Source organism: Macrotis lagotis, chromosome 1 (genome assembly GCF_037893015.1).
Source record: "Macrotis lagotis isolate mMagLag1 chromosome 1, bilby.v1.9.chrom.fasta, whole genome shotgun sequence".
NCBI lineage: Eukaryota > Metazoa > Chordata > Mammalia > Peramelemorphia > Peramelidae > Macrotis > Macrotis lagotis.
The window spans coordinates 614,506,025-614,517,740 of record NC_133658.1 but is presented as its reverse complement, the minus strand read 5'-3'; the positions used below and the strand labels follow the sequence as shown (position 1 = coordinate 614,517,740).

General features: G+C 31.4%; 1 non-coding gene and 1 pseudogene across 1 annotated transcript; both read left to right on the top strand.

Moving 5' to 3' along the window:
- The first annotated feature begins 343 nt into the window (after positions 1 to 343).
- Positions 344 to 446, top strand: LOC141510519 (U6 spliceosomal RNA). The gene has a single exon (XR_012474993.1). It is a non-coding gene; the product is annotated as a U6 spliceosomal RNA (small nuclear RNA).
- A 10,042-nt stretch (positions 447 to 10,488) lies between these two features.
- LOC141521966 (large ribosomal subunit protein uL1 pseudogene) lies at positions 10,489 to 11,148 on the top strand (annotated as a pseudogene).
- The last annotated feature ends 568 nt before the right edge of the window (positions 11,149 to 11,716 follow it).

Below are 11,716 nucleotides of genomic sequence, written 5' to 3'. Positions count from 1 at the left end.
TTATAAAACATGAAAAATGTGAATGGAGGCATCCTACCAAATTTAAAACTATATTCAAACCAATAATCATTAAAACATTCTGGTACTAACTGAGAAATAGAGTGATGTTATTAGTCTATATAATAGATATACAATATACACAGAAGCAAATTACCAGAGTAATTAAGTTTGTGATAAATCCCAAAATCCAAATTTTTGCTGACTTCTTGTTTGACAAAAATTGCTTGGAAAGTTAAATAGCAGTTTTGCAGAAATTAGGTATAAACTAATATCTCATACCATGAATGTCTTGATAAAGTGAAAATGTTTAAATGATTTAGAAGTAATGAGTAATATCAAAAGTATACTTCCAGAGCATGTATCCTAAAATTAAAATGATACAGAGAAGATTAGTATGGTCCCTGCAAAAGGATAGCTTGAAAATGAATGAAGCACTTCATATAATTAAAAGAAATTTGAACAAGTCATCAATGAAATCCCCCCCCCCAAAAAAAATCTCTAGGACCAATTGAATTTACAATTGAATTCTACCAAACATGGAAAGAAAAATTAATTCCAATTCTATATAAACTCATGGAAAAAATAAGTGGAGTTCAGCCCAATTCCTTTTATGTACAAGCACAGTGCTGAAAACCTAAACCAGAAAGAGGTAACATAAACAAAATCTCCCTAATGAATACTAATGAAAGCATTTTAAATAAAATTTAAGCAAAGAGATTACAAGCTATCTCTAGGATAATATAATATAAGCTAGTAGGATTTATACCAGAAATGCAGGGATGGTTCAATATTAGGAAAACAATCAAAATAATTGACAATATCAATAAAAAACTTAACAGAAGTCATATGATTTTATCAATACATGCTTAAAAATGCTTTGACAAAATACAGCACACATTACTATTAAAAACACTAGTGGGGCAGCTAGGTGGTGTAGTGATTAGAGCACCAACCCTGGAGTCAGGAGGACCTGAGTTCAAATCCTGCCTTAAGACACTTAATAATTACCTAGCTGGATGACCTTGGGCAAGTCACTTAACCCCACTGCTTTGCAAAAAAAACTCAAAAAATAACCCACTAGTGAACGTAGGAATGAATAGAGTTTTCTTTAAAAACGATAAAGTATCTATCCAAAACCATCAGCAAAGCAGTATATGTAATGGGAATAAAACACATTCCAAACAAAATCATGGCTGAAACAAAGATGCCCATTTTCAACAATATTATTCAATATTATATTAGAAACATTAGCTTTCATAATAAGAAAAAGAAATTAAAAGAATTAGAACAGGCAATGAGGAAATAAAATTCTCACTCTATACTATATACTATAATAGTACACTTAGAAAGCTATGGAAAATCAACAAAAAAACTACTTTCAATAGTTAAGAACTTTAGCAAAGTAGCAGAATATAAAATAAAACCACATAAACCATCAGCATTTCTATATATCAGGTCAATAAAACCCAACAGCAAGAGAAAGAAAAAGAAATATCATTTAAAGTTGCTGTAGACAACAAAAATATTTCAGGAGTTGCTTCCCAAGACAATGCATAAATTATATGAACACAATTACAAAGAAATTTTCACATAACTAAAAGCAGACCTAAATAAGTGGGAAAATATAAATTGCTCATGGATAGGCCAAATTAAAAAAATAAAAATGAAAATTCTAACCAAATTAAATTACTTATTCAGTGCCTACCAAAATGCTGTTTTCAAAACTTGAAAAAATAGTAACAAAATTCAACTGGAGGGGCGGCTAGGTGGCATAGTGGATAAAGCACTGGCCCAGAGTCAGGAGTACCTGGGCTCAAATCTGGTCTCAGACACTTAATAATTACCTAACTGTGTGGTCTTGGGCAAGCCACTTAACCCCATTTGCCTTGCAAAAACCTAAAAAAAAAAAAGAAAGAAAGAAATTCAACAGGAGGAACAAAAGAAAGAACATCATGGAAATGAATTGAAAAAAATGCAAAGAAAGGTCAAGCCATCTAAAATCATTTTGCTTCTGGGATAAGAACTTACTATTTAACAATATCTGCTGGGAAAACTGGAAAATAGTATGACAAAAATTGGGCATAGACCAACATCTCACATCCTATACTAGATAAGATCAAAACAAGTATAGGATTTAGACATAAAGAGTGTTGGCATTATTAGTCAATTAGAAGAACAAGAAATAGTCTTTCTATCAGATATGTCAGAGAGGGGAGTTATAACCAAAGAAGAGATGGAAAACATAATTAATTTCAAAATGGATATTTTCAACTGCATTAAATTAAATTTTTTTGCAAAATAAAACCAATGCAAGTAATATTAGAATGAAAGCTGAGACACAATTTTCACAACTAGTATTGCTGATAAAGGACTAATTTCTAAACTATATTGCAAAGTGAATCAATTCTCCAATTGATAAATGGTCAAAGGACATGAACAGACAGTTTTCAGGTGAAGAAATCAGACTATAGTCATTTTGAAAAAAATGCTATAAAACCTTATTGATTAGAAAAATACAAATCAAAACTATTCTGAATTACAAACTCACAATCATTAGATTGACTAAAATGATAAAAAATGGAAAATAATCAATGTTGAAGAGAATGTGGGAAAACTGGGACACTAATGCCCAGTTGGTGGAGTTGTGAATTAATTCAACCATTCTGGAGAGCAATCTGGAATTATGCCCAAAGGACACTAAAACTGTATATTCATTTTGATCCAGCAATACCATGATTAGATTACATCCCAAAAAGATCACAAAAAAGAGGGAAATACCCACATGTACAAAAAATTTATAGCACCTCTTTCTCTAGTGTCAAAGAATTGGAATTTGAGAGGATTCCCATCTATTGGTGAATGGTTGAAAAAATTATGGTATATGAAATGTGATGGAATACTATCAAGTCTGAAAGGTGAAAAGAGAAGAGGAGTTTAAAATTGTTGACACCCTAGAAAACAATTTAGAACTATGCTCAAGACTGTTTTAATAGTTTGATTGAGAAATACTAAAATTATGCTTATTCCCCAAAAGATCAAAGAAATGGAGAAAATAACTTTGTACAACATTATTTTACAGTATGTACTTTTGTGGTGCCAAAATATTAGAAACTGCAGAGATGTCCATTAATTGGAGAATGGTTGAAGAATTTGCATTTTATTCTTATCATAAAATACTACTGTGCTGGAAAGAAATGACAAGTAGTATGTTTTCAGAAAATCCTGGGCAGTCTCCTATGGACTGATACAAAATAAAGTGACCATTACCAGGAGAACATTGTAGGCATCAGATCAATTAAAATTATATCTTAGAAAAACCCTACGAATTTAAAAATAGTTATAGCAATTTTTTTTTGTGTAGCTACTACATCAATTAAATAGCATACATCAATTAAGGAAAAGCTAAAATCAGTTATAGAATAATTAATGAAATATTACTGTACCATAAGAAATAGTTAAAATGATGATTATGGAAAATCTCTAGAAGACATAAACTGATTCAAAATAAAATAGAACAAGATATATACATACACATATATATATACACATACATATATATACATATATATATATATATAGGCAATGGCTACAGCAATGAGAATGGAAAGATTAAAAAAAATCAAAGTAAAGTGTTGTGAAATTATATAGAAGATATTTAGCAGTAAAAAATATATAAATATGAGGGGATACCTCTTCCCTTCTTTGCAGAAGTGAAAGACTATAAGTATAGAGCAAAGTATATAATCTCAGTCTTTTTTGCTATGCGGTTTACTTTTACTGAACTTTTTTCCCTCTTCTTTTTGATCTTTATTAAAAGTGGAAGAGGATATAATGGGAAATGTGGGTGATTTAAAATGAAATATATCAATGAAATTTATTTTAAAAATTAATAAAATATCTTTGCTATTTCTTGAAAACTACTACAAGCCAACTGTACAGTGCAGAAAGGTTTGGAGTTGGAAGAATTTTCTAGGCTTGGGGATAGTTATTCTTTGTTCTTGAAGAGGATCAAGATAGCATTACTATGTTTGAGTCAAATTGAAGTTTGTCCAACTCTGTCTGATCAGACCAATGTGAGCTTGGAATGCTCTACCACAGGTCATGCACAAATAAGCCATGTGAGCAATTGGAGTAGATTCTTTAAATTTGCACACTTTGTATTTCTAGTTTTGATAATTCAGAGTGAATTGGGTTATTTCAGCTTCACCATTGTACTCTGGCTCAAACTCAAGTATTTGCTGTGGGGGAAATAAAGGTCAAAAAGGTCTTTAAAAAGCCATCAAAAATGGATTCTCTCTACAACTTTAACCCCAGAAAAGAGGTTTTAAAAATCATTGATTATATGAGAAATTGCTTCAACTTTCTGTTTCATATTGCTTGAGTAGTCACAGCTGCCTACAGTTAGGAGAGTAATCACCCTTTGTGAAATGGAATATTGTTTTGTGATTAAAAACTCTATTTATCATTCTTTCATGTGGCTTCTCCTTCTAATTTGGGGCACTCTCTTGAAAAATGAAGTTTAAAAAGTTTTCATTTCTCTATATTTGATACTTAGAACTATGTCAGTGACCAGAAGGAATAGGAAAATAAAAAAGTAGAGAAGTAAAATTATCTCTGAATCTCTGAAATAAAATTCTGAAGTGCTATCCCTCTTATCAAGTGAATGATTTGGCCCAAAGAAAAATGCCATGGCCTATAAAGCCTGGTCATACTCGTGAAATAATAATAATCCCTATGTAAAACTCAATATTTTCATTTCTCTGAAAATAAATCATAATTTAGGTAATTTTAGGGTCAATTATTTTGAAACTGTTGAAGAGTCTAAGGTTCTCTTTTTTAGTGCTCCTGCATAAGTTATTTAAAGGGGTCTCTGAGAGCCTCAGTTTCCTCATCTGGAAAATGAAGATGAAAATAACACCTTACTCTCATACCCCTTCCAAAATTGTTGTAAGGATCAAATGAGATAATATATGTAAAAACACTTTGCACACTTGAAAGTACTATTTAAATTTTGGCTAATTTTTCATGTTTAGTCCTTTTTCATGCTCCATCATAAAACCAATATGTGCATATCGAGGCAAAGTTCTAGAACTATGTCTCTGCATATTTTAGGATTTTCTGCTTAGGAGTTTAGCATTAGGATTGTACATCAGATTTGAACCATCTCATTTTTCCTCTATATCTTTTAAACAAGTGTGTCAAACACAAATAAAAAGAGGGACCATTGAACTGTATACAAGAATTCCTACAGTATAAATATTGGCTTAGAAAACAACATATTAGCAATACCTATGCTTTATCTAACTTTTTCAACATTTTTAAAAAATATTAAACAATTGCATTTTAATCCAGTGTGTAGGACACTTAGGAGGGGTTCAGGTTGTGTTGCTTTTTAAATGCAGACACGTAATTATGAAAATGATGTCTTTGATGCCTTTAATGATGCAAAGTATCATTTCTTTTAATATACATATATAAATATGTACACGCATATATGTACACGTACACAAATACACACACACATATATTATATATATATATATATATGTATATATATATATATATATATATATATGCATATACCATACTTAGAGCTACAGGACATTTCATTGCCTTTTGGGTTATCTGAAATTTTTAACATGGGGTAGAAATCATTATACAGAAAGGAAAAGACAGTCCTGTCTTTCAGGAGAAAGACAAAAAATTGACCCATAATAGTCACATATAAAGAAATATGATATGCCAAAACAGTAATTTGTACATGTAAGTTTATTTAAATGTGTAAGGATTTTATATAGTAAAAAAATAATCAAACTAACAAGAATGCTTTCATTAATAGTATCTTTTGACTCATTGTTTTCCTTTTTATCAGAAACTTTAATTGTAAACTTTATAGTTGCAAATCATTCTATAACACATTAGTTTCTCTTTGCCTTCATGAACATCACTAAATCTTTGGGCAATTGATGAATCTATTCTAAAAACCCTCACTCTGTAATACCAGATATAGATGAAGAAAAAAAAGGGAGTCAGAAGCAAGATTAAATTAAAATGCCTAGGAAATATAAAATGAAAATATAATTGCAAATATAAAAAATTATCATATAAATATTTTCTCTTATTTCCCTGAAAAGCAGATCAGAGGTAATAGTAAACTAAATTTGTTTCTGGTTGATATCAATAATAATAATAATATAAATACACTGTTTTTCTACTGTAACAAATACACTGAAATTTGTTTAGAGAATAATCTGGTGGGTAGTAAGGGAAGAATATTGTCATTAATCAAAAATTATTAGAAGAGCTAACTTTTGAAGGATTGATAAGATAGAGGAAAATAACTATCTCCCTTCAAGAGAATATACAGTGAAGCAGAGAGCAGAAAATATCTTAATTTCTTATGTTGATATTTCAGCAATTATTCAATGAATCTGTGACCTCATTTATGTGGGTAGTTTTCTTATTGTTCTTCAGGTATCTCCATTTCTGACATTCTTGAATATTTGTCTAGGGTAGGTTGTCCTACCTTCCTAGAATATCATCTATCTTTACTTCCCGATCTTAGAATTCCTCTTTTCTTTTAAAACTCAGCTTGTATTCACTTACATTAAGCATTTTCACATTCATCCAATTTATAAGCTCTCTGCATTAAAATTAATTTGTGTATATATATATATATATATATATATATATATATATATATATATATATATATATATATATAGTCTCCATGATAGAATGCAAGTACCTCCAGGGTAGTATATTTTTCTTTTGCTCCTGTATTCCTAGTGCCTAGTAAAAAGCATGTTCTTAATAGATTGACTGACTAATTTATTTATTGTCCACAAGAGTTTCATTTACTGACTCTCTTTTTGTTGTGTAGATGCTAATAAAGCATTGAAATTGTCTGCTAATGTTACATGATTGGCCATAAGCCTTAAGCATAAATTAATATATATTAACTTAAATTCTTAATTGTATCATTATAGCTAATTTAATGTTGGTTTGAAGTCATTTTTTTTAAATGGAAGAAAACTGAGAAAATCAAAAATCCATTGATATTGACTAGTATATATACTTGGTCTGTATACCTCCCTTAATCATGTGTATGTTTCTCATTTTTATTTAAACTATTGTTTAAGACCAATCCATCTTGGGTTATAAATTGTGCTTGAAAAATAATTGGTTTTGATTTCTAAATTATATCTATTGTAATTATGTGATAGATGTTTCATGTCAGCAACAATAATCTGCTTATTCTGCTTTGGTCATAGGTACAGATCAGATCTAAACATATATCACATTGGTTTAGGAAGCAATAATTTGCTATAACCATCATTTCTGACTCCTAATGAGCAGAAGTCTCAAGAGTTTTTGAATTAATATATTAAACTTGAAGTCAAATATGATTATAATTATTCTTATCTTTTCCTCCCTTTTTCTTTTTCTATATTATTCCCTTGCACTCTACAGGAAGAAGAGCTTGATACTATTCTGCTATTATTTCTAATCCTGTTAATTCATTTCATTTAGTCTGTGGTTCATAATTAGAGCTCCACACCTTCTTTAAACTCAGAAAAGGACTCAAACTGTTTCTGAATCCCTTGCATTTCTTCTCTGAATAATTTTCAGTAATCAGTCAGTCTTTACTGAGTGCCTACTCTGTACAAGTCAATTTGATCAGACCAATGGTTGATATGAAGAATGGCAAAATATGGTCCTTGCCCTCAAGTTCTTTACAATTTAGAATTGGAGAAAATGAAGTAAGACACAGAAAATCAAATGGAAATGCAAGACTTTGTTAGTTTAGTGCCTGATTAATGGTACAGGCAATTGTTAAAGTATTCCAGGAGAGAGAGAGAGAGAGAGAGAGAGAGAGAGAGAGAGAGAGAGAGAGAGAGAGACAGAGACAGAGACAGAGACAGAGACAGAGACAGACAGACAGACAGAAATATGGATTGGAGTAGTCAGAAAAAGTTTCACAAAAGTAGTACATGTTAGCCTGAACCTTGAATGGTTAGAATCTGATTAGGTGGTATAAATGAGATTGTGGAATGACTATTCCTCAGTGTTTCTGTCATAGGTGGTAATATCAAATAGATAGCTCACAAATTTTAAGATGTTATGATTCTATGATTCAATGCACTAGACTTTATCCTAGGGGAGAAGATAAACAAGTTTTTGAGCAAAGTAAGAAAATGTTATTTAATTCTAATCAAATGACATACAATAAAAAATACTAAATATTAATGGAAGAAATTAGACTATCTTTGCAACTGTTTATGCTTGCATAAATTAATTTCAATGAGGAGAAAATTAGCTTAAGTATTTTAAGTATTTTCCAATTATATGTAAAAACAATTTTAACAATTTTTTAAAAAAAACTTAGGTTATAATTCCATTCTTCGCTATATCCTGTCTCTCCTCATTTGGAAAATAAAATATTTGATGGAGATTATACATGCGCAGTCATAAATATCATATTCTTATTTTAATCATGTTGTGAAAGAAAACAGTTTAAAAAAATACCAAGAAATATTAAGGAATTTTTTAAGTTTGCTTCACTCTGCCATGGCTCCCGAGTAGCATTTATAATCAAAAATCTTTTGAATTAGTTTAAGATCTTTGTATTACTGAGAATTACTAAGTCATTCAAGGTTGATCATTATACACTATTGCTATTACTGTGGAAACTGCTTCTCTGCTTCTACTAATTTCAATTTTCTTCAGTTCGTGTAAATATTTCCAGATTTTACTGGAAAACATCCTGCTCATAATTTCTTATAGCACTAGTATTCAATGACTGCAAAATACCAAAACTGGTTTTATTCCTCAGTTGAAGGGCATCCCCTAAATTTCCAATTCTTTGCCAGAACATAAAGAATTCAACTTTTTTTATTTAAAGTAATTTTCCTTTTTAAAAAAACATGTCTTTAGGATTCAGAATTATTATTAGTTTTGCTAAGTAAAAAGATGTACACAGTTTTACAGCCCATTGGGACTTGTTCCAAATAGTTCTCCTGAATGAAAGCAACAATAGTGCATTAATCTCCCAATTTTTTCACATCTCCCCCAACATTTATTAATTTCCTTCTCTGTCATATTATCAATCTGATAGGAGTTAGATGGCATTTAAAACTATGTTTATCATGTGACTATAGGTAGTTTTATTAGAAAATCAAGAAAAATGAGAAAATTACAAAGAAAGTATGCTTCAATCTGTATCCAGACACTATTCATTCTTTCTCTGAGAATATATAGTACTATTCATGATAAATCCTTCAGTTATTTTGGTTCATTATAATGCTTAGAATAGCAAAGTCATTCACAATTGATCATCAACAAATATTGTTGTTTCTTTGTATACAGAAAATTTCACTTTGAATTAACTAAGGTAAGTTTTTCTGGGTTTTTACATGAACATCAGCTCACTACTTTTTATAGCAGAATAGTATTCCATTGTAATTACATACCATAATTTGTTCAATCATTCCACATTTAATAAGCATTCTCTCAATTTCGAACTACCTGAAAAGAGTTGCTGTAAATATTTCTGTACATAAAGGTCTTTTTCCTTTATATAATCCCTTTGGGAATACAGAGCTAGTAATGGTATTGTTAGGACAAAGAAATTTTTCATTGTTTTACAGGATGGTTGAATCAGGTTGCAACTCCACTAACAATGCATGAGTGTCACATTTTCCACATACCCCTTCCAACATTTTTTCCTTTTCTTAATCTGTCCTGATTGATCTAATAGATATGAGACAGTACATCAGTAAATCACATTTTTAATTTGCATTTCTCCAACAAATCATAAATTAAAGCACTTTTCATATGATTATAAATAACTTTGATTATTTCACCTGAAACCTATTCATAACTTTTGATCATTTGTCGGAGCTTATTTTTATAAATTTTTTATAAATTTTATAATTTTGACTGAGTTCTCTGTGTTTGAAAAGTTAAGCCTTTATCAGGGAAACTTGCTTCAATGTTTTTTTTTCAAAGCTACTATCACTCCTTTTCCCAGTTTGTGATCAGCAAGCCACCATGTGTTGAGTCCAGGGGAGGGACCTCAGGCTGACATCAATATGATGCATAAGCTGGTTTGTTTATTGATTACAGGATACATACTTTTATACTCTACATTTACATAACCAATTACATAAGCGTGTTAGCAAGCATTTTTTTCACATGCATATCTTGTGTATGTCTTAGGTGATTGTTTTGAGAACAAAACAGTGTTTTGATAAACAGAGTGAAGATTGTTTTGAGAACCAAACAGTGATTTGATAAACAAAGTGCAGAAGGTAATTATCTCAGAATGCGCTATCTATCTGAGCCTGGGAATACACCTTGTTAGCTCAGACATGCAGCTACTCCCTTATCTAAGCTCTGAAGCACATCTTGCTTTGTAAAGCGCATAAGTAGTTCTGTGTTAACCCTTCATAGCTCTTAGCCTGGAATACATATGACACAACAACCATGAGCAGCAAAGTTGCTCATGACACACTTTATGAAACTGTGCATGAGGTTTTTGCATGGAACCCAGTGCAAATGCAGCAAGTTTTTGGAAAATGTGCTGGTGCAGATTAGTCTGAAAAACTATGATCCCCCAAAAGACAACTGTTTCTCAGGCACTGTCAGGCTCAAATCCACACACCCCTGACCTAAATTTTCTCTGTGTGTGTCCTAGGAGACCAGCAGCACTGTGATGAGGCCAAAGCTGTAGACATCCCCCACATGGATATTGAGATCCCTGAAGAAGTTGGATAATAACAAGAAATTGGTCATGAAACTGACTAAAAAATATGATGCCTTTTTGGCCTCTGAGTCCTTGATCAAGCAAATCCCTCAAATCCTGGGCCCTGGTCTGAAAAAAAGATGGCAAGCTTCCATCTCTGCTCACCCACAATGAGAATATGGTGACAAAAATTGATGAGGTTAAATCTACAATCAAGTTCCAGATGAAAAGGGTGCTGTGTCTGGCAGTAGCTGTTGGCCATGTGAAGATTTCAGATAATGAGCTTGTCTACAACAGCTCTGGTTGTCAACTTCCTGGTTTCTTTGCTAAAGAAAAATTGGCAAAATATGAGGGCATTGTATATCAAGAGCACCATGGACAAGTCCCAGCAATTTTATTAAATCAACATGGTGTTAATAAATGGCAGGAGCTGCTTAAAAAAAAAAGCTACTATTACTAATTGAATTTGACTCCACCCTATCTCCCCATTTAGTCTATTCTCTCTCTCCTTTACCCTGTTGCTACTCAAAAATGTTTTGCTTCTAACTATGCTCTCCCCCAATCTACTCTCCCTTCTATCACCCTTCCTTTTTTCCTTATCCTCTTCCCTTCCTACTTTACTGTAGGGTAAGATGAATTTCTATACCCAATTGAGTGTGCATGTCATCCCATCATTGAGTCAAGTTTGATTAGAAAAAAAGGTTCACACACTCCCCTTCAGCTCCGCCCCCTTCTTCTCATTATAAATTTTTTTCTTGACTCTTTTATGCGAGATCATTTACTACATTCTACCTCTCCATTTTCCTTTCTCCCAGTACCTTTCTCTTTCAGTCCTTAATATTATTTTTAAGATATCATGCCTTCATATTTAACTCACACCTGTGTTTTCTCTGTATTTGTCCTCTTTCTACCTACCCAAATAAGGAGAAACTTTTTGAGTTGTTAGCATCATCTTCCCATGAATGAATA